General features: G+C 38.5%; 1 long non-coding RNA gene across 1 annotated transcript in view; it reads left to right on the forward strand.

The window, feature by feature from the left end:
- Positions 1-4,642: 4,642 nt before the first annotated feature.
- Positions 4,643-21,956, forward strand: part of LOC118160530 — a 20,555-nt gene continuing 3,241 nt past the window's right edge. Inside the window, exons 1-2 of the long non-coding RNA XR_004747550.1 lie at positions 4,643-5,029; positions 13,770-13,773. This is a non-coding gene — a long non-coding RNA (uncharacterized LOC118160530). The remainder of the gene's footprint in view (positions 5,030-13,769; positions 13,774-21,956) is intronic.

The following is a 21,956-nucleotide window of genomic DNA, read 5'->3' on the forward strand; positions in this document are numbered from 1 at the left end:
TCGAAAAGAAATGCCTACTAAACACCATGAAAATATCTGAAATCAAGCGATTTGACGGTCAAACTCTTTGCTGCTTTTGCTAAGAATTATAAGATAGAATTTGTTGAAAAAAAAAAAAAAACATGAATCAAAACAAAACAAAAAGCTACAACAAACCCACAATGTTTTGAGAAGTCTGACTTGTTATACAAACATCAAATCTAATATTCAGTTTCTTCAATCTAAATGTCTTCCTTTTTTATTTTCTGTATATTTTTAATATTATTGTTTCCACAGTGATCTCTAACATTCTTATTCAACTTCTAAGTTAATTCAGACATTTTTTTAAACACTGGTTTCAGAAACAACAAAAACATCATATAAATATATATATATAATCAAAAAGCATAAAGTATGCATATATATGTAACTTGATAATGCTACTCATTAGCTTTTTTTTGCAGAGGATATCATAAACATGACAACAATATCAGGCTGACCCAGCTTTCATCTGCTGGGAAAACTTCTTCTAAGAACACCCCTTGTACTATAAATAGCTCATTAATAAATTACATACAATAAGCCTTTAGCATTAGATTTCTTTAGTAACAATGTGGTTTGACTTAATGAAAATGAGCGATCACATTTTGGTTATTGCTGAGGTTAATGTAAAATGAATTCATGCATTATTATGCAAATACAATTGTACAACAAGCATATGTGAGGTTTCCATGTAACATGAAAGATCCATTAGGTGTTAATTAAGACTTCTGTGGATTGAAACAACAATATACATACATTTAAGCACTGAATATATTGAAGCAAAGGGATGCATTGAAGCACATCTTCAGTAATTTTGTTCTCAATCCCTCCTAATATTTGCAGCCACTATGCCAACTAAATAGATCTTTTGTTGAATACATCAGAACACCTGCAGGCCTTTGATAAAAAAGCTAATGGAATTCAGAAAAAAAATGTTAGCTTTGTGAAGAACTTGCATGTATAACAAAAGAAGTGACCTTTTAGACCTTCGCATATCAGAGGCTGGAGTAACGTGTTCTTTACCATACGGGAGCAATAAACATCTGTAAATTATTCTTTTACTATTATTATTATTATTATTATATTTTTATTTTGTTATAACTCCATGGCAACACTTTTCAGGCTAAGTATAAAGGATGACCATTTTCAGATGTACTAAAACAGAATAATAAACATTTCTGTACATTGCTTGACTGTTGTTACCAAAAATTGAATGAAAAATTCTAAAACAGATTTATAGTGTAGGGATAAGTTGTTGTAATGTCTGACAACAGGGAAAGAGTGTAAATATACTGCTTTATTTTTGTAAAACAACCAATTTGTCAATGACTATGTGCTTAGCAAAAAAACAAAAACAAACAAACAAAAAAAACAACAACCAACACCACCAACAACAGAAAAAAAAATAAACATTACTCTTTAAATATTAATTATAGAAATATATGTAAACTATGTCTCATTGAAACAAAAGGATGCAATATTTATGTATTTGAAATTATGACCAATTTCCTTTTGGTTTCACTGGAGGAAAGCATAATCAAAACAATGAAGGTGCCCTAACACTGGAATTATTTACATGTATAAATCCTCATCCAAGAATGGTTTTAACTTCTTTATAATCACACACACACACACACACACACAAAACAAAACAAAAACAAACAAACAAACAAAAAACAAAAAAAAAGAGAAATAGGTGACTCTGAGGCATGATTTATCTGGCCTGCTTTAGACAATCATTTTTGAATGTAATCAACTGCACCGTAGAAATGCCTGTTGCTCATCATTAACTGCAAGAGGAGGCTACTTGTGAAGATCATACAGTTTCCACATAACAGGTGTTTAAAGTTAACTGAGATGAATCCTACACTCACATATACTAGAACTAACAACTTACTCTGGGAGTATTCTTAAGAATATAAAGAGGTGCTTAGCCTTGACTTAGACATGTGGAAGAATTAATATAATTCCTCATTCCTCTGCCTTCTCAATTCTCATTTCAGATTTAGCCCCTTCTCAGGATGGAGGGAAAAGCAGGACATTGCTTGACTGTTGCATGCTTGGAAATAAAGTTGGAAAAGGTGAGGAAAACCCTAAACAGAGAATTGAGAATAGAATGAAGCAGGTCCAAAAAAGCTGTGCAAACATTTTCTGATTTGCCACTCTGAAACAAAGGACACTAGGACAGCAGGATTGAAAGGACCAGTATGGAATGAAAGGGCCAGTCAAATCTGGCAAAGATGGTTACAGGGCTGTTGCCACATACAGGGGTTTGGCTACTTAGATGATAGGACTCACCTTGAAAAAACTGGTCTGCTGGGGACTGATGGGGTCCACCTGTCAGAGAATGGGAAGAACATCATAGGCTTGCCATAGTTGCTGAAGAGGGCTTTAAAATAAAGTTGCCAAGGAGAGCTCAATCTATCCCTCTCCTCCCAGTGTGATGCTAGATTCAGTGTGATGCTAGATACCCAAAGCCTGGAGAAGGGGCATGGGTTGGCAGGAGAACACCTGCAGAATAGCACATTGAATTGCAAGCACATTGATTTGTGCTTCATTGAAGCACAAATGAATTTCTATTCATGCCACTCCAACTAGTCAGCCAGTTTCATCAGGGGCCCAGCTTAAATGTCTCTATGCTAACTCATGCAGTATGAGGAATAAACACGAGAAGTCAGAAAAGCATGCACGCCTGCAGATCTATGATCTCATTGGCATTACAGAGACATGGTGGGATGGCTCCCATGACTGGCGTGTTGCGATGGAAGGATACAGGTTCTTTAGGATGGACAGACAAGGTAGATGAAGAGGGGACATCACCCTCTATGTCAATGAGCAGCTGGAGTGCATGGAGCTTTGCCCGGGGATAGATAAGGAGCCAACTGAGAATTTATGGGTCAAGATTAAAGGCGGGGGGGGTGGGGGTGGGGTGGGGTGGGGTGGGGTGGGAAGGGACAGGTGACAATATAGTGAGGGTCTGATGCAGGCCACCTGATCAGGGAGACCAAGCAGATGAAGTCCTCTACAGACAGATAAAAGAAGTCTCATGTTCACAAGCCCTGGTCCCCATGGGGAGCCTCATCCACCCTGATATCTGCTGGAGGGTCAGTAGAGCAGGGCATAGGCAATCCAGGAGAATGCCCAAGAAAGCTGGTTAATATTCAAAGATTACCTCCTCCAAACTCAGGAGAGATACATCCCAGCAAAGAGGAAGTCAGACAAAAGCACCAAGGGGCCTGAATGGATGAACAAGGAGTTCCTCGAACTCCTTGCTGGGATGAAGTCAATGTTCACAGAATCATAGAATCACAGAATTGTCTAGGTTGGAAGAGACCTCCAAGATCACTGAGTCCAACCTCTGACCTAACACTAACAAGTCCTCCACTAAACCGTATCACTAAGCTCTACATGTAAATGTCTTTTAAAGACATCCAGGGATGGTGACTCAACCACTTCCCTGGACAGCCTACTCCAATGCCTAACAACCCGTTCAGTAAAGAAGTTTTTCCTAATATCCAACCTAAACCTCCCCTGGCACAACTTTAGCCCATTCCCCCTTGTCCTGTCACCAGGCACGTGGGAGAACAGACCAATCCCCACCTCGCTACAGCCTCCTCTAAGGTACCTGTGGAGTGCGATAAGGTTGCCCCTGAGCCTCCTCTTCTCCAGGCTGAACAGTCCCAGCTCCCTCAGCCACTCCTCGTAAGACTTGTTCTCCAGACCCTTCACCAGCTTCGTTGCCCTTCTCTGGACTCGCTCGAGCACCTCCATGTCCTTCTTGTAGTGAGGGGCCCAAAACTGAACGCATTTCTCGAGGTGCGGCCTCACCAGAGCTGAGTACAGGGGGACAATCACTTCCCCGGACCTGCTGGCCACACTGCTTCTTATACAAGCCAGGATGCTGTTGGCCTCCTTCTTGGCCACCTGAGCAAACTGCTGGCTCATATTCAGCCAACTATCAACCAATACTTGTGGGAAATCGGTCAGAAAGTATGTGGAGTATGTTAGAGACAGAGATGAAGTGAGAAAAGGAAAATGCAGAATGAGGCGAAAGTCACGTAGCCTGAAGATAAAGGAAGTATAACTGGGAGACAAAAAGGTCAAAAACAACAGGTGCAATCTGGCCTGTTGCTCATCAGTACACGAAAAGGAGATAGGGCTGCTGTGCGATCGCCTTGTGAACAATAATAACGGCTAATGAGCAAACTTTGCCAAGTTGTGTGATAAAAGCATGTAGATACGCTAAGCCTATACAAGTAGATGGGTTAGACAATAAAATGCTTCAGCTACACACCAGCCTGGAGTCGTGTTGTTCTTTCCCTTCAAATACTCCCAGGTCCTTCTCTGCCAGGCAGCTTTCCAACGATTTATCTCCCAGCATGTAGCTCTGCTTGGGGTTGTTGTGCCCCAGGTGCAGGACACAGCACTTGGCCTTGTTGAACTTCATACCGTTGGCTTCGGCCCATCGGTCCAGCCTATCCAGATCCTCCTGCAGAGCCTTCCTACCCTCGAGCAGATCGACACACACACCTAACTTTGTGTCATCTGCAAACTTGCTGAGGGTGCACTCGATCCCCTCATCCCGATCATCAATAAAGATATTAAAGAGAATTGGCCCTAGTACTGAGCCCTGGGGGACTCCACTAGTGACTGGCCTCCAACTGGATTTGACTCCATTCACCACAACTCTTTGGGCCCAGCTACTCCACCAGTTTTTAACCCAATGAAGCATACGCCAGCCCAAGCCAAGAGCAGTCAGTTTCTTGAGGAGAATGTTGTGGGAAATGGTGTCAAAAGCCTTACTGAAATCAAGGTAGACCACATCCACAGCCTTTCCCTCATCTACTAAGTGTGTCACTTTGTCATAGGAGATCAGGTTCGTCAAGCAGGACCTGCCTTTCATAAACCCGTCCTGACTGGGACTGATTGCCTGGTTGCCCTGTAAGTGCCACGTGATGACACTCAAAATAATCTGCTCCATGAGCTTCCCTGGCACTGAGATCAAAATGTTGTAGTGAAATATATCTTTAACCGCTTTTCTGGACCACTGGAAGTGAATAATGTATATAAGTACATTGGCTGTCCTATGCAATGCAATGCAGTCCCATTACAAAGTGATATGAAATCAGGTGCATCTAAAACAAGCAAACAACACAAAGGGAGAAATAAACAAGCAAACAAACAAAAAATGACACTAACATCTGAAAACCTTTACCTCATTTGACTGTCGGTCTTTCCATACGTGATCTAGTTTCTCTACAGTGAAGAATCTTCCATTTGCAAGACACAAATTAATAGCTTCCATGATAAACAGAATTACTTTGTCATCTTTAATTCAGATGTAGATTTGTGTAAAAAAATCAAAATCTAGTCCAATATCTGCCTTCTGGCATGATCAAGAGACCAATGGCAACTGATCCAAAAGCTTTTCTAAGAATATGCATGTTTATCTGTATCATGGAATAAATACTTAGTTTTAATCTGATATTGAGTTCCCATGCATGTTTTTTAAATTCAGTGGTTTAAAATTGATACAGATTGTACTAAAAGTAAATTAAAAAGGATCCCTCTATGCCTCCCTTACTTAGCTCTTCTTTCCTCTCAGAAATATGCAATAATCTGGAAACTGATATGCTTTTTGCCTTGGGCATTATAACATCGCTTTGTTTAGAATCAGTCTGCACACTATTACTTTTACTAAATACATGACGAATTTAAAAGTAAACATAATGGAAAAAGAAACTACCTTTTTTTTTTTTTTTTTTTTTTTTTTTTTTTTTTTTTTTTTTTTTTTGTCCGAGACTCCCTCTCATTGATTCTACCTCATCACCAAAACTTTAATTGATGCCTGTCAGAATATGCAACATTACAAAATTAGAATTCAAGCCGAGCTTTTTGCAATTATTTACTGATTTCATGAAAAAAAAAAAAAAAATGAAATCCAATCAAAGACAAAAATAAATGTTAGATTCTAGGCACTGGACTAGAGCCAGCTAGCTGCATTACTGAGGTGACACTAAAGGTCCCAGTGGGAAGGTGCTCAGTGAACAGCAATAAAACAGCCTTTGTAAGCTAATTCCCAGAGCAGCAGTAGCCTGACACTGCCCAACAGCAAAGTCAAAGAAGACGATACAAATGAGTGTAACATATTCAGCATATTATTATTGTCCTGTAGAAAATGAGGGGCATTTTAATAGGAGTTATAAGTGAAATAATATACCTTTTCTTCTGCTATTTTTAGATGTGTTTTAAGGTAAGCACTAATAGACTCCACACCTCATGTGAGCAAGTACTGAAATTATAGGGGCATGGTGATTTTGCAGTATCATTCCTAGTAATATGTGCTGTCATGTGCTTGAAGATAGACAATAGATTAAAGGTGACTTATTCTGTGTGGGTGTCTGTCTCTCATCCAAGTACTAGATTTTTCTTTTTTGGCTGATCTCAGCTGTGCATGCCAAATGTTTTGATCTATTTTCTCTCAATGAAGCACTTTTAGTCAATTACAATTAGATGTTTCTCACTAGATTTTTTTTTTTTTTTCAATAAGACTTAATCATTTTCAAGGAAGATTTAATTATCCATTTTCTTTCCAAGAGAATAAATCTATTTCTTGAAGTTTAGCTAAATTAAGGCATTGTGATTTAAAGAAGAAAAAAGTGTAATACAGTTTGCATACTGATCTGAAATAGAACAGAGAGCAATGTTTGCTGATGATGTAATAATCTGCTTTAAAAGTGAACTAAGGACAGATTGCTAACCCTTTCTCTGTGAGTCATGTTCACTAAGATTGCCAGTGTACATGAAGAAGTCTAGATTTTCAAAAAACTTTATAAATCAAAAAGGAATTTTAAAGAAAGGGCCCTTTGAGCCACTGAGTGCAAGTGAACAGATACCACAGAATCACAGAATTGTTAAAGAGGTTGGAAGAAACCTCTGAAGGTTGTCTGGTCCAATCACCCTCTTCTATAAGGGACTCCTAGAGCAGATTGCCTAGGACCAATTTCAGAAGGCTTTTGAAGATCTCCAAGGAGAAGACTCCAGAGTGTCTCTGGTCAATCTGTTCCAGTGCTTGGTCACCCTCACAGTAAAGGACTGTTTCCTGATGTTTAGACAGAACCTTTTCTGTTCCAGTGTGTGCCCACTATCTCTTGTCCTAGCACTGGGTACCACTGAAAAAAAAAATATGGCTCCATCCTTTTTTCACCCTTCCTTCAGATATTTGCACACATTGATAAGTTATCTTCTTTATATATTTTTTTCTATAAACCAGCCATGTTATGCTATTTTAAAAATATATATTATTTATTTATTGTGAAAAGCTGTTCCAGAACCTCACTACTGTGATGAATTACTCCTATGACTTTCCACATTCCTCTACTCATCTTGATCTTAAGGTGACTCCTTCGATATGGAAAAAAAAAAAAAAGGCAAAAGGCTTTTCTCTGGGCTCTTTTGAAGTCTGTTCAAGTTCCCTTGAAATGTTTAGACAGCAGTCCTTTTGAAGGGCATGTGAACAGTTCATATTAGCTCTCAGCCTATCTCGTTTAACCTCCTTTTTGCATGAAAGATTTTTCATTCCCTAATGTAGTAGCCCTTCTTTATACTTCTTCCAGTAAGTGGACTCTTACTTTAACCTTCCGGTAAATGTATCTTTCTTATTTTTCTATAATTTTAGAATACGAATTAGATAAAGGATAGATCTTTCAGTGTAGTATTATGTTACAAGTGTACTTTGAGGGTGCTGGTGTTGAGCATGAATTATACTGTTGTTTGTATAGAAAGTGTATTGCTTTCAGCTCAGGGATGATCTGTGAAATTATTACCAACTTGAAAGCAATAAAGTAATTTTAGTCTGTTAAGATCAGATAAATATATTTTTATAGAGACTTATACAGAAAGGAGCTTGAAAATCTGTTTTGTTTTAGAATCTGTAGAGTGCTGTCAGTCTTCCACTTTAAATATACGGGATATCAGGGTTTTAAAACTGTTAAAATGTTTCCAATTCACATTTATCTAACTCTAAGGATTTCTACCTACATACAATTTAGAGTTAAGTTTGCAGAAGGATCATAATTTGAAAATGAACATTAGTAACAGAAAATTGAAAAAAAAAAAAAAAACAAAACACAACAACAACAAAAATATTTTAATATTAATTAAAAGAAGAGAAAATTTAAACGCAAAATAAGGAATGACAGATATTCCTTTTGTATAGAAATGTGCCATAAGACAAGTATGAAGAATTATGGTGAGTTAGTCTTTGTCAATAACCAAACTCCCACCCAGCTGCTCAATCACTTCCCCTTGTCATCAGGACAGGGGGAGAAAATAAAATGAGAAAGCTCATGGTTCTAGACAGAGACAGGGAGATTGCTTGCTAATTACTGTTGTAGGCGAAACAGACTCAGATTAGGAAAATTTAAAATTTATTGCCAATTAAATAGTGAGAAACAAAAAGGTGTTAAAACAGCACATTTCCTCTCCCCTTTCCCAGTCTCAGCATGACTTCCAACTCCTCTACCCCTGGCTGGTACAGGGAGAATAGTGGGGTCAGTACACTGTGGTTCCTCTCTGCCACTTCTTTTTCTTTACTGCTGTGTGAGTTCCTCCATGGCTGGAGTTCCTTCAGAAATATACCTCCACTTTGGCATGGGGCTGCAGCAGATCATCTAGTCGAGTGCCATGGATCACCTCCTTCATCTTCTCTGTCCTTAGTGTTCACTCTGTTTCTTACTCGTTTTCTGCTGTTCCTCACTTTTGCTTGTGTAGTGTTTTCTGCCCTTTCTTAAATATGTTTTCCTCCATCTCGGCTTCTGGGACAAGCCATGCCATAAGCCAGGGCTGTTAGAGTTGGCTGCTACCACTATGTCCAGCATGGGGCAGCCCTAGCCTTCCCTCACAGAGGGCTCTCTACAGCACCCCTGCTACTAAAACATGGACACTTAAACTCAGCACAAGAATTCATACTAGATTGTTTTTCTCTCTTAAAACAACAACAACAACAACAACAACAACAACAACTTCTTTCTCTCTCTCTTCTGGCCCCAAATATAGCTACCAATTAAGGTGTTTTTGTTGTTGTTGTTGTTTGTTTATTTGTTTGTTTGTTTTTTGTGTGTGAAGTGTAAGATGTTAGGCTTAAGTATGCCTTTAAATACTTAATTCCAGACAAAATTACTAAAATAACCTAGTAATTCAAATTGTTTCTCACCATAAGATTGATATGAAGCAATATTTTAAAGTACCATTGTAAGCTTGTCTTAAAACTGCCACCTATTTAGAGAAAGAAGGCTAATTATAGACTTAAGTGGGCTGTACACAGAAAGTAATGGGTTTGCTCACTTCTTCCTACAGGAAAATGCACAGAAGTAGCTCAGAGAATAAAAAGGGAAACTTTATGAACATGCTTGGAAAACAGTCTGTAGTTTTAGCCCACAGACTGTCTCTAGTCTCTGTGTTTTCAGGATCTTTTATTGACATATATCTGTATACTTACTGGAAAATATATGCAATCATTTGAAAAAGGTAAAGTCATTTCTTGGACTGAACACATAAAATTGAAATCACAAATTTGACAGAAATCCAGACTGTATTACAGTCTTACCCATTAGGATACCATTGCACTATTCTGTGCCAATGCTGGCTTAAGTGGACCATCTTCCCTTTCCTTCCAACACTGCTTCCCAGACTGTTGTGATATGTGATTCCCCGTAAGAAGTTTCACTAGCACAGCAGATAAACTGGATCTGAAAATAAGTTATGCATAGTGGAAGGAAAAAAGGTTGTTTTAAGGGTTTTTAATTTGCCAGGGACAGAAAGACTAGTCAGATGCCTTTACTCATCTGTGGAAAGTCATAACCATAATTTCCAGGAGTATTTTATTGACTTCTATTAAATTAAATGAATAAGAAATCTGAGATGTCTTTATCCAGTTTGTATCCAGTCTGTCTTCCAAAAATGGGAACATACCAATCGGCTTTTTGCATAAATGATTACTTATTTCTGGGGATTGGAAGATAGGTTTCTAGTTTTTTTTTTTTTTTTTTTTTTTTTTTTTTTTTTTTTTTTTTTTTTTCAGCACTGAAGAGGTTAAGCCTACATTTGAGGAGAGTATTTTAATGACTAAGTACAAATACACCTTGGACAAAACTAATGCCAACCTTCCTCTTGAGATTATATGGATGTATCAGAATTAGAAAATGAAATGAGGAGCCAGTGAGAGGAAATCTGACTCAGGAGCAAAAGGAGCAGATCCCGGGTTTTGGATAAAGCTCTGTGACTGTATCTGAATTCTATGTGAGGCTATTGCTGCATTTAAAACAGCAATGAAACAGAGACAAAGAGGCAGAACCTTACAGCTCCACCTTCTGGTAGTTTAGTCTTCAGCTGAGCTCCAACAGATCAGATAGCCTCCTTCAAGGTATCTCACAAGACAAGAACCTTTTTGAGGACGTGATTTCAAGCTCACATGTACTTGGATAGAATTCATACAGTTTGTATGCACAAACTACCTAAAGTAGCATTCTGCTTTCAGCTTTTGAGGCAAATGCTCTAGCAATTGTTTAAATGATTGGACATAGCTCCCCTTTCTTTGCCCTGACTCTGTTAAATGTTTGTTCTTAGCAGTTGAACATACTGCTTGCTCTTGGAATGAGTCTGAACTGATTTGCTGGATACTTCTGTGACAAACTGTATGTCATCATTCATTTTTACAACAGTTTAATTCTTTACATTTAAGGAAGATGTCCAAACATCTATTTGGTTGAGGCAGAAATTGCTTAGGAGTTTTGTCTGAACATTTTAGGTAAGTGTAATTGCTTACTTCTAACATTGGAATCTGAGTTCACATTTTCAGGAGTAAGTGTCTGCAATTAATCTCCTAAATTTGTATTTAAGAATGTAAAGAGTTGGCCTGAATTCCAAAAACGCTAAGTAATCAAATTAATAAATTGTAAGCTTCTAGTAGTCAAAATTATTGGTTTAGACAGAGTAACTTGCATCTATATGTGTAAATTCCTCTAGTCCATATCTTAGAGAGAAGGGTTTATAAATCTTCTGAAGGAGGGAAGGGGGAAAAAAAAAAAAGAAAAAAAAAAAGTACTTGATAGCAAACTTAATTTACTCAAAATATATTTTTTCTTTCTCTATTGTTTCCTATATTGTACACTTCTATGTTATTTATAATTTATTTATATTTTGATTTTGTTATTTTAGTGAATAATTCCACTGTATTAATATAACACATTTATATATAAATATTAACACAACTATATACTATATCGTTAAGCAAGGTAGTGTGAGATGTGTTCATCTGATTCATGTCAATGTAGAGCAATGCTAGGGCTACATGATAAAATGTGACTGTCTTATACATCCTTGTATAACCACAAGACTGAAGAAATGGAGATGGTTAATGTATGTATATAGTTATTGTTTGGTGATCAATGTATGTATATGGTTCTTACATTCGGTGGTTAATGTATGTATATAGTTCGTGTGTTCTGCAATGGTCACCTGACAGGAACAGCCTTGACCAGAGTTGTTGCTAGGTGGAAGACTGGGGGGGCGGGGGGGGGGGGGCTGAGCATGCACGTGGTCTGGGGTCAAGAAGATTTGAGAAGATTCCAGAAGATAAAGAAGGCATGCTCGAAGGAGGACACGGCCACTAATGAATATGCAATACTAGAGGGGATATAAGCCCAGAATGGGAACTGTGGGGTGTGCGTCATGGTGGAGCAGAGACTTCCGGCACACCCAGCGCTGTTTGCTTGCTTTTATTCCTCTAATAAATTGCTAACTTTAATTGGAATTCTATTTGAGACTCAATCATTTATCACAGTAGCAAGGTGAAGAGTGTGGATGTCTCCTCCAGCTGTTACAGCTCAGGACTGCTCCTGCCCAGCCACTGGGGCCTAACCCAGTGCATGGAGATCTGGGGTCTCTGCCCAGGCAGGAAGACGTGGCTGCTGCTTTCCCCTTTGCAGATTCAACAGGGAGCAAAGCTGAGCACATACACCAGAAATGCACAGACACACAAAGACATTTACACAAAGACAGGACATTTACAAGACCAACCACAAAGGCTACCCTGGTCAAGGGCTGTCTTCAACAGCACTTGCACACAGTATTCACATAAACATAGACAGCTGAACTGCCTTCCCCCTCTCCAGATGGTAGAGAGAGAAGTTCACTAGCACACAGAGCACTCTAGGTTCACAAGCACACATGCATTTGCAGATCCCTCAAGTACTGATAGAGCCCCTCTGTCCATCCAGCATGACTGCCCAGATCCCTCAAGTACTAGAACGGCTGTTCGTCCCATGCAGCAACCCCCAGCCAGATCCTGGGCCCCTTACCCAATTCACAGGTCATCTACTCACCAGGTGGTCCAGCTTGAAGTTTGCTGCAAACATGTAGCACATACACACTCACCCCTCAAGCACACCACATTTGCAAGTCCCTCTGATAGTACCCAGTATGTATTGGGTTTACATGGCAAGATTTTTGGAGCAGGAGTGCTGCAGTTGTGCCCTCTGTGAGAATAGCCCAGAAGCTGCCCCGTGTTACATATGAGCAAGCTCCAGCAGGCTCCAAAGGGACCTGCCGCTGTCCAGAGCTGAGCAAGTAAGCTCATTTGTTTCTGCCTCTGTGAGCACATTTAAGAAAGGGAAAATATGCTGTGTGACAGCAGCTGAGAGAGCAAGGAGTGAGAACCAGCCCTGCATACCCCAAGGTCAGTGCAGAAGAGGGGCAGGAGGTGCTCCAGGCACCAGAGCAGCAGTTCCCCTGCGGCCTGTGGAGAGGCCCCTGGTGGAGCAGGCTTTCCCCCTGCAGCCCAGGGGTCCCACATGGAGCAGATCTCCACGCTGCAACCCGTGAAGGAGTCCCCAGTGGAGCAGGTGGATGTGACCTGGAGGAGGCTGCGGCCCATGGAGAGCCCCTGCAGAAGCAGGCCCTGGACTGGAGCTGCAGCCTGTGGAGAGGAGCCCGCACAGGAGCAGAAAGTCTGGGGGGAGCTGCCGCCCGTGGGGGACCCGTGCTGGAGCAGTTTCCTCCTGGGGGATGTGCTACAGACCCATGTTTGAGCAGTTCTTGAAGAGCTGCTGCCTGTGGGCAGTCCCTACAGGATCAGTTCGGTAAGGATGGCATCCCATGGGAGGGACCCCACATGGAGCAGGGGCAGAGAGTGACTGTGAAGGAGTGCCAGAGATGAAGTGTTAGGGACTCACAGCAGCCCCCATTACCTGTTCCCCTGTACCCCTCTGGGGGAGGAGGTAGAAGAGAGTGAATGGAGGGAAGGTGTTTTTAGTTTCTCACGGTTCTAGTGCGCTAGTGATAGGCAACATATTATATTAACCTTCCTATGCTGAGTCTGTCTTGCTCGTGACTATAATTGTTGAGTGATCTCCCTGTCCTCATGAGCCCTTTCCATTGTATTTTCTGCCTCTTTCCCTTTGAGGAAGGGGAGAAAGAAAGCAGTTGTGTTGGAATTCAGCTGCCTACTTGCTAGCAAATACATGTGTACAAGCCACACACACAGTATTTGGGGAAGGTGCAGACAGATGCTGCCCCCAGCAGCTGGCATCAGGCACATGGGCTGCAACCCATGTTCCCACTCCATATACCGGTGCAGAGCCCAGCACTTGCCTCATTCATGACAATCTCAGAATCATAGAATCAATAAGGTTGGAAAAGACCTGCAAGATCATTTGGTCCAACAGTTCTGCTACCACCACTATACCCAGAGCAGTTGAACTGGGCTTGTGCTGGAAGCTGTTGACATGACCCCCAAGTAGCTGGTCTTGTGAACACATACTGATCCAACCCCAATGGTTGAGAGTAGAAGATGCCACTCAGCTCAGTAGTTGATGCCAGGAACCCACTCAATCCAGTACCAGGCACCACAGGCTAGAGGGACCTACAACCCTGGTCTGACTCCAGTAGTTGGCATCCAGGCCACTCCTACCAGTCCCCCAGTACTGGTGGGCTGGCCCTCCAGGCCCCAAATCTGTGGAACCATCCTAGGTCCAGAGAGGGCCCTCTAACTATTGATACTTAGACCCCTACTTGCTCCAGTAGCTGACAACACAGGCTAGCAGTGGCAACTCCCCTGGCCTGACTCTAATAGCTGGCACCAACCTTCACTCACACATATATTTGTCTTGACAGCAGCTGCTGTCTAGTCATTGCAGCACACATATGCATGGAAGAGAGAGTTCATGAAAAGATTTATTGAAAAAATATGAGAAGATGGGACAGACTGCAGTGATCAGATGCAGGGATCATCCTGACGAGCATACTATTATACCTTTTGTATATACAAGCCTCTTACATTTTCTTATACCCTTTTCTACCAACCTCCCTCTTTATTACTCCTACTTTCCTTTGTCCCTGCACATCCCCATGGGTTTGCCGAGCTCTGGAGTTTCCTTCACCCTCCCAAGCCAGGCATTACTTGGCCACAATTACCCTTGTCAGCTGCCAAGTCGAGGTTGATCTTCCTGGAAATGGCACCTGTAGTTTGACAGCCCACTGACTACTGTGAGAGAGGTTTGTTTCTTATCATTGTCTCCCAACTTGGAATTCTTCAAGTAGATGACCCTGCTGGTACAAACATTCCTATATTCTCACATGCCCTCTTAAATTAGTGTTGTTGAACAAACTTGGTTCCCCCTACTGCCTCCCTTCCATATCCATTGTGCCTTGGAAAAGATCCTTGACCAGTTACCCCTAAAGAAGCATACATTCTCCTACTACATAACGTTATGTAAGTAATACATGGAAGAAAGAGAGCCATGGCCTTCTCAAAAGTGTTAGGAAGGGGACTTAATAAAGGTAGGTAAGAAAAGGTGAATTGTACTCAAAATCTGTGACTTTATATAAAGTTTATATATTAAATTTTAAATACAATTACGTCAATTTAAACTTTATATACCATTCTTTACATTATTCATTATTATTTGTTGAATTTTATATACCATTTTTTATATAAAGAACAAAGTTTATTTCTTGGGGTCACTCTTAACCTTTAGTTTGCTGTCTAGAGATTCTACATTCTTTCTAGATCTAACTCAGCTAACCAAGATTAGATTCAGTAGAAAGATATTAAAGGACTTTCCAATGAGCTGGATTATTTGTGAATTATTTTATAATATATATATATATAATAGTTGTGTTATAATTTGTCTTAATAAGAACATTGAGAACATTTTAACTATAGATGAATGTTGTTTTCCAGTCTCTCTGTCATGGGTGCAAAAAGGTGTGTGGAAGAAAAATGATGCAGGTAATTTGATTTTAATTTCCTAAAGCATATACTAAACTATGTTTTATAGAGGATATCGGATACTTGTCCTATTTGCATTAAAAGGAATTTCTGTATTTCCATATGATTTTTTTCTGGTCTTTATCTTTTCATTTGATACATCACTGAAGTATTATATTGATGATAAGAAAACTATTATTCTTCATGTCTAGTGGTTTATATATTTCTTTGGGGCTTGAAAAGCATCAGGTTCTTTTAGATGCCAGTAATTTCAATTGCTTTTGAAATACTTTAAACTGTATGTTTAAATTACCATGAACAATGAAAGGCTGATCAAGTGCAACAGAATCTATGCATTATTCAATTGGTAGTTACTTCATCTTATATTCACTTAAAATAATAATTTTTACTAAGAGCCCTGCTGAGAATACTTGTTGATATTACCTGAAGTAGCTAAAGTGATTTTAATTTTCATACTTTAGTTTATATTTCACCAGATTTGGTATTTTCACGTACTGATCAGATTAAGTTTATGGAAAGCTGTGCATGCATATACTCATGATTACAAATATCATCATGATTCAATCACTATTCTGGCATTTATTACTTATGAAGCTAAGTACTGTTCTCTTTCTATAGACATTTCTTAACAATTTGACCAATGCCTAGTATGTCAGGTCTTCTTTTTGAGATCCTTGTTTTGTTTGGGTTGCCTCTGACTGCAGACTAGTGATTTTATGCTGGTTAAACTTAATTGATTTCTATCATACATATGAGACATCACAGGAAAATACTATCTTATGATGATGCAAACAAATGATTTAGAAGGATTGTAGATAAACTGTTTCATCAGAATAAGTTTTATGGTGGGGGGATAGGATGTACTTTGTCATAAAAACTTCAAGCTTATATGTCAGAGCTTCACACTCCTTCAGTTTTTCACTTTGATAAAAAATAATAATAATAATATTAAAAATCTAACATTTCTGTAATTCCAGTATTAATCAATGTGTATCCAGAGTCTGACTTAAACTGTATATATGCTGAGCTTGATCCAGCAAGGCATTTAATAAAGCTGATTAGTAATAAGGAAAAACATATGAAATATTCTGAATTTTTAAAATCTTCTAATAGATTAATTACTAGTCCTTTTTAAAATTTTCTTATTTAAAAACATTATTCTATGCAATTTACATATTTAATGTTTTCACTTTTTTCTTCTTCCAATTTTGCTTGATAATAGTGAAAATCGAAGAAGACAATTGAAAAGAAAACAGGAACATTTTTTTTTTCATCTTTCTTTTTTCTTCTTTTTTTTTTTTTAATGTGGAGACAAACATCTTTTTGAAAATTATGAGTCAGAATATTTTGATATTCCAAATTATGTTATCCACAAAATTTGTTTAACCTGAAATAAGCATCAAAATTGTATTGATTCATCTTAGACCAAGATGACTGTTTTCACAAGTTTTACAAGCTAGATTTTTTTTTCCATATGAGGTATATATTAATCTATTGGAATGTCAACACTAATATTGTATGACATTACATGAAAGATTCAGATCCTGATTCTCAGTCTCATCCAACACTGAAAATTCAAAATATGGAGGCAGATTTGGAAAGAAGCTCAGGTCTCAAACATATTAACTGGGACAGACACACTTAGACACTTCTGCATATCATGCTACTCAATGGTGACAGAGCAAGAGAGAGAATGATCTTGGAAAAATTACCTGGAATTCCAAATGCAGAATATTTTTTAGAATGTAGTCCTTTTTCAGTGGAGTGTTATTATGGCATAATAGTTTTTTGTTGTTGTTGTTGTTGGTTGTTTTTTCTAACTATACCAGCAAATGTTTATTTTATGCTCTATAATATGCTGTTTTAAATTTCAAATCAATTTATTTTTGGATATAACAGTTAAAAAAGCAGCAATTGATGTTCATACTATCAATATGAATGACTATACAACTTGTTTAAGAGCCTCCAAATTTCATTGGCATAATATATTCAAGTTATAATAGACATTCCCAATTATATTTCAGCTCTTTGAAAAATTATTTATGGATTTCTCTGCTAATAGGAACTTCTAAACTTCATGAATGTGGTGTTAATATTTACCCAATATTAAATAGTTGTTATTGATATATTGCAAATACATGTACACATTTATATATGTTCAACAATAGTAATCAGGCTGTAAAGCACTTGTACCCTTATTGATTCTGGAGGACCACAAATTATGCACATAAATTCATACTTAACATAAAACTAAAGATTTGCATACAGCTCCAGGAGCACTGAGCCAGGTTTACATAGATGCTTATTGCACGGAGTAGTCTTTGTACATGGTAACTAAAGATACTAACAAATTAATATTTACAGGAACTTTGAAATGTAATTGAAAAATTTGTGGTTTTATCTTTGAGAACATTAAATGAGATTTAGAATTAGAGCAATGCATGTGCATTAAGTCATGACACAAAGGGGAATAATTTTATAAAGTGAGGCTAACTGGTCAGTCAATGAGATGATATCTCTTCTAAGGAGGAGACATCTGCATTTCTAAAAGATCAAGGAAGTGAATCAGTGTCTATTCTAATTGAGAATAGGTGGATTCTCTCTCAGAAAACTAAGAAATAAACTTCTCTGGGGGAAAAAGGTTAAATACATACAGACAACTGGATGGACTTTAAAGAGTACAGTTTCTCTCTCCAGGGCGATGTTCTATCTGAGTTGTAAAGTATACAAAGAAAGATATAAAGAAAGATTTATGAGAGTTTTGTCTCAGGAAAGTCTATGATCATTTAAAATGATAAAGGTAGATAAAGATAAAGATAAGATAAAGAATTTCCTACTTAATCTAGTAGATTAATTGTACTTTTAATACGCTTCCTCTCCTATGTTTCTATTTTGTTTCTGTGATGTGCAGCAAAACAAAACATTCCTTTTTTGTGTATGTATAAATAACATTATTTATGCTATTTACTTATTTACCTCAGCCTAGTCTGTGTTAAGAATTGATAGGTTCTTTATAAAATGTATGGTTGAAGTATAAAATTCCCTGTCACAAGATGTTTAAAGTTTTTATGTATTTCAGGAGAGACTGAACAAGTTCACAGAGGATAAATCCCCTGAGACACAGTGAAAACATGAAAACTGGTTTGGGGTCAAGGAATTCCTGTGTAGCAAAGACTGAAGGCTAGAAAATTCATGTTACAAGTATCATAGATGGTTGTCTAATTCTTTGCAGTCAAATCTACTCATCTACTTTTTGTTGCAGTTATAGACAAGCTAGTATAATCTTTCTGATAGTTTGCATTCCCAGTTCAGCAATTATTTTGCTCTCTCTTTCCCTCCCCACCCTCTCACCCCCTCTCTTTTTTCAGGGGTAACCAATAATAGCAAAGTTCTCCTTGCCTGAGGATTTGACAAATAAGCAAACAGGGCAGTGCGGGTCTTTACAACCATCCAGCTCCCCAGGACATATCTCAAGTATTTAGACAGTAAACTGCATATGAACCCACAGAAACTGCACATTCCAGGTAAAAAGCTGATACCCAGGGTTTCAACAAGTGTTTTCTAGGAACAGGTTTTTAAGTTTTTTTTTGTTGTTGTTGCGCAGCAAGGTGTTTGGGAACACTTCTAAACCCTAAGAATACCCAATAATGTCTCTTATCAAAGTGGAAAGTGGTCGGCCTGAATACTGTTCCCCCAGGAGCAATAGGAGCTTTTTCAAAAAAAAAAATAATAAATAAAAATAAAGAAAAAAAGAAAAAAAAGAGATCCAGCAACAAATTAGTGCTTTTCCACAGACTTCAATTCACCCTTTCTTCTCCAGTGTATCAGAAAGTGAACCCCATGGATTCATAGTACTATGAGTTCTTAGTCCAGCTATGCCCTAGCAGTCTTCCCTTATGAGGGTTTCTGAACATGATTTGAGCTGTATAGTGAAGCTCAGACATAAGCTTTTCCCAGCTGTTGCAATAAACAAGCAATTTATATGGATAATTTCTACTGTAATCCTGTGAAGCAGGTGATCTTTCACGAATGCCGCTCTAAACTGTATGCTCAGTATTGAAGTCTCACGGCTAGAAGATATTCTCCACTTCTAAAAAAAAAAAAAAAAAAAAACACGATGCTTGTATTTGTAGGATAGTATTGTGGTTGAGCAAAAGGTTTGAAAGCTTCAGTCATGTACAGGGTTTATTTGATAAAAAACAAAAACAACAAAACAAAACAAAACAAAAAAACAGACTTGATATCTCTGATAGCTAACCCTGACAGACCCAAGTGGCTGAAGAAAAGCTCTCATAACCAAATTCTTTTGTGTGAACAATTCAATTTCCCCCTCCTAGCTCCAGGGCAATTTCCTTAACCAAGACTTTCATCAGACCTTTGGCTTTACGTGGGTACAGCAGCCCAATTAAGTGGAGTTTCTTGCAGACTGGAGACATGAAACTTCATTTGTATCAGCATAATGGCGCTTATAGAAGAATGAAGTGTGCATCGCTCATGTAGCAGATTTAACTCAAAAACTAGCAGCTGTATGACCCTCAGAAGTATGTATTTTTAAAAACTTTTTCATCTGGCATACTTAAGACAAAGTTTGTAGCTCTGTGTTCAGATTGTTAAGATAGCAAGAATAGAATCATAGAATCATTAGTTAGAAAAGATCTCCAATATCATATGGTCCAACCATCCCCCTTCTACCTATGTCACCCACTAAACCATGTCCCTAAGCACCATCTCAAACCTTTCCTTAAACACTCCCAGGGACAGTGATGCCACCACCTCCCTGGGCAACCTGTTCCAATGCCTGACTGCTCTTTCTGAGAAGAAATGTCTCCTAATTTCTAATCTAAACCTTCCCTGGCACAATTTGAGGCCATTCCCTCTAATCCTATCACTAGTTATGTGCGAGAAGAGGCTGACCCCCAGCTCCCCACACCTTCCTTTGAGGTAGTTGTAGAGAGCAATAAGGTCTCCCCTGAGCCTCGTCTTCTCCAGACTAAACATCTGCAGTTCCCCAATCTCCTTCCCCCCCCCCCCCCCCCATTTTTTTTTTTTTTTTTTTTTTAATTCTTGTGTGTGATTTTGCTACTGTGCCTGCCTACAGGACAACAATTTGTTCTCTATTCCCATGTCCTGTAACCATTTATGCCTCAGTTTCTGCCATTTCTGAAGCAGCCTCCTGATGCATAACTTTGCACAATTTTGTTAGTAGTAACGGACAGTGAAGCTTGTCATTTACTTTCCTCAGCACATACACAAATGAACTCTCCTTATATTTATCCTGTCACTGCCCCACAGCTCACATATTGCTCTTTGAAATACCAACATGCTTCTCCCCTACAGAAGAAAGAAAAGGATTTACATATTAATTATAACTTGTCTAGTAAAATTGAAACAGACACCTGTAATTATGCAGAGGCACCACGAACTTGCACTTTACTAAATCAGTGATGAATGGAAAAGAAAGCTCATGAAAATTAATTTGCAGTACATATTGATTCAGTGAGGCTGAAACATGTGACTTAATGGCATGTATGAAGAAACCTTAATGATTCTATTAGTCGTATTGATGAGTTTCTTTAACTGCACCTTCTGCATACCTAGTTTCTGAGAATTAGAGGTTAAATGGATTGAGTTTTTAACAATGTGACAAACTTTCCATATTTGTTTGCTTTAGAATAAAACATACAAAATACAGCATAAAGACGTACAAGCTACAATGTGAAGTTCTGATAAAACTTCTGATAAAAAAGTTAAGCTTTAGACACTCTAACGCCATTAGGGGTTCTACTAGGTTCATAGACTCAAGTATTACCCTGTGATTAGGCTCAAGGCATTTTATCTTCTACACTGTGACCGAAAGAGGATACAGTATCCTCTGCACTCATAATGTAACAGAGCAGATTCAGCAATGATATTGGATATTCATATTGCAGGTCTTCCTTTGTTTAAAGAAACTTAAGCCATATATTGAAAAAAAAATCCCAGCAGAAGGGATGTGAGTATGAGATGGCCATCTACAACTGAGCTGCAAATGATTTTAAAAGAACAAAATCTTGTGGAACTCCATACTTTAGCTCTCAAATATATTTGCAAAACTAAGCTCTGCAAAGCAACATGTCAGGTCACAGGTAGAATACCATAGAATCTGTCTGCTTTCCAGGGAGACTTTACTTCAGAAATAAGAAATACATGTAACACCTTAAGTGGTAATCCTCTTGCCCAGCCCTGTATTTACAAAAATGAGTATCTCTAACCACATAATTTTTCAGGGAAGCCAAAATGTTGCCTTTTTCTTGCTACCCACTTACTTTAGCTATATTAATATCTACAGTAATATCAAAAGACTCTGTAGAGTATATTCAACTGCATAAGAATCTGTGATCCTGGTATATTTGGAGATGCTTTGAGTATTTTCCTCTGCTCCATGTCAGTAATCTGTGACAAATAAAGTGACTGGACATAAGTGATAGCTGTTATACCACCAAGTACAATCTAAAACAGAAAAGACAATAACCACCCTTGAGGCAGTCTCAAAATTTCTAGGTAAGTGATGTGGACCAACAGCTTCTCCTCTGGGTAATCACAACCTCCTAGTGCAGTGGTCCCTTCCCTTCCCTTCCCTTCCCTTCCCTTCCCTTCCCTTCCCTTC

The sequence above is a fragment of the Oxyura jamaicensis genome, chromosome 1, assembly GCF_011077185.1.
Source record: "Oxyura jamaicensis isolate SHBP4307 breed ruddy duck chromosome 1, BPBGC_Ojam_1.0, whole genome shotgun sequence".
Classification (NCBI taxonomy): Eukaryota; Metazoa; Chordata; class Aves; order Anseriformes; family Anatidae; genus Oxyura; species Oxyura jamaicensis.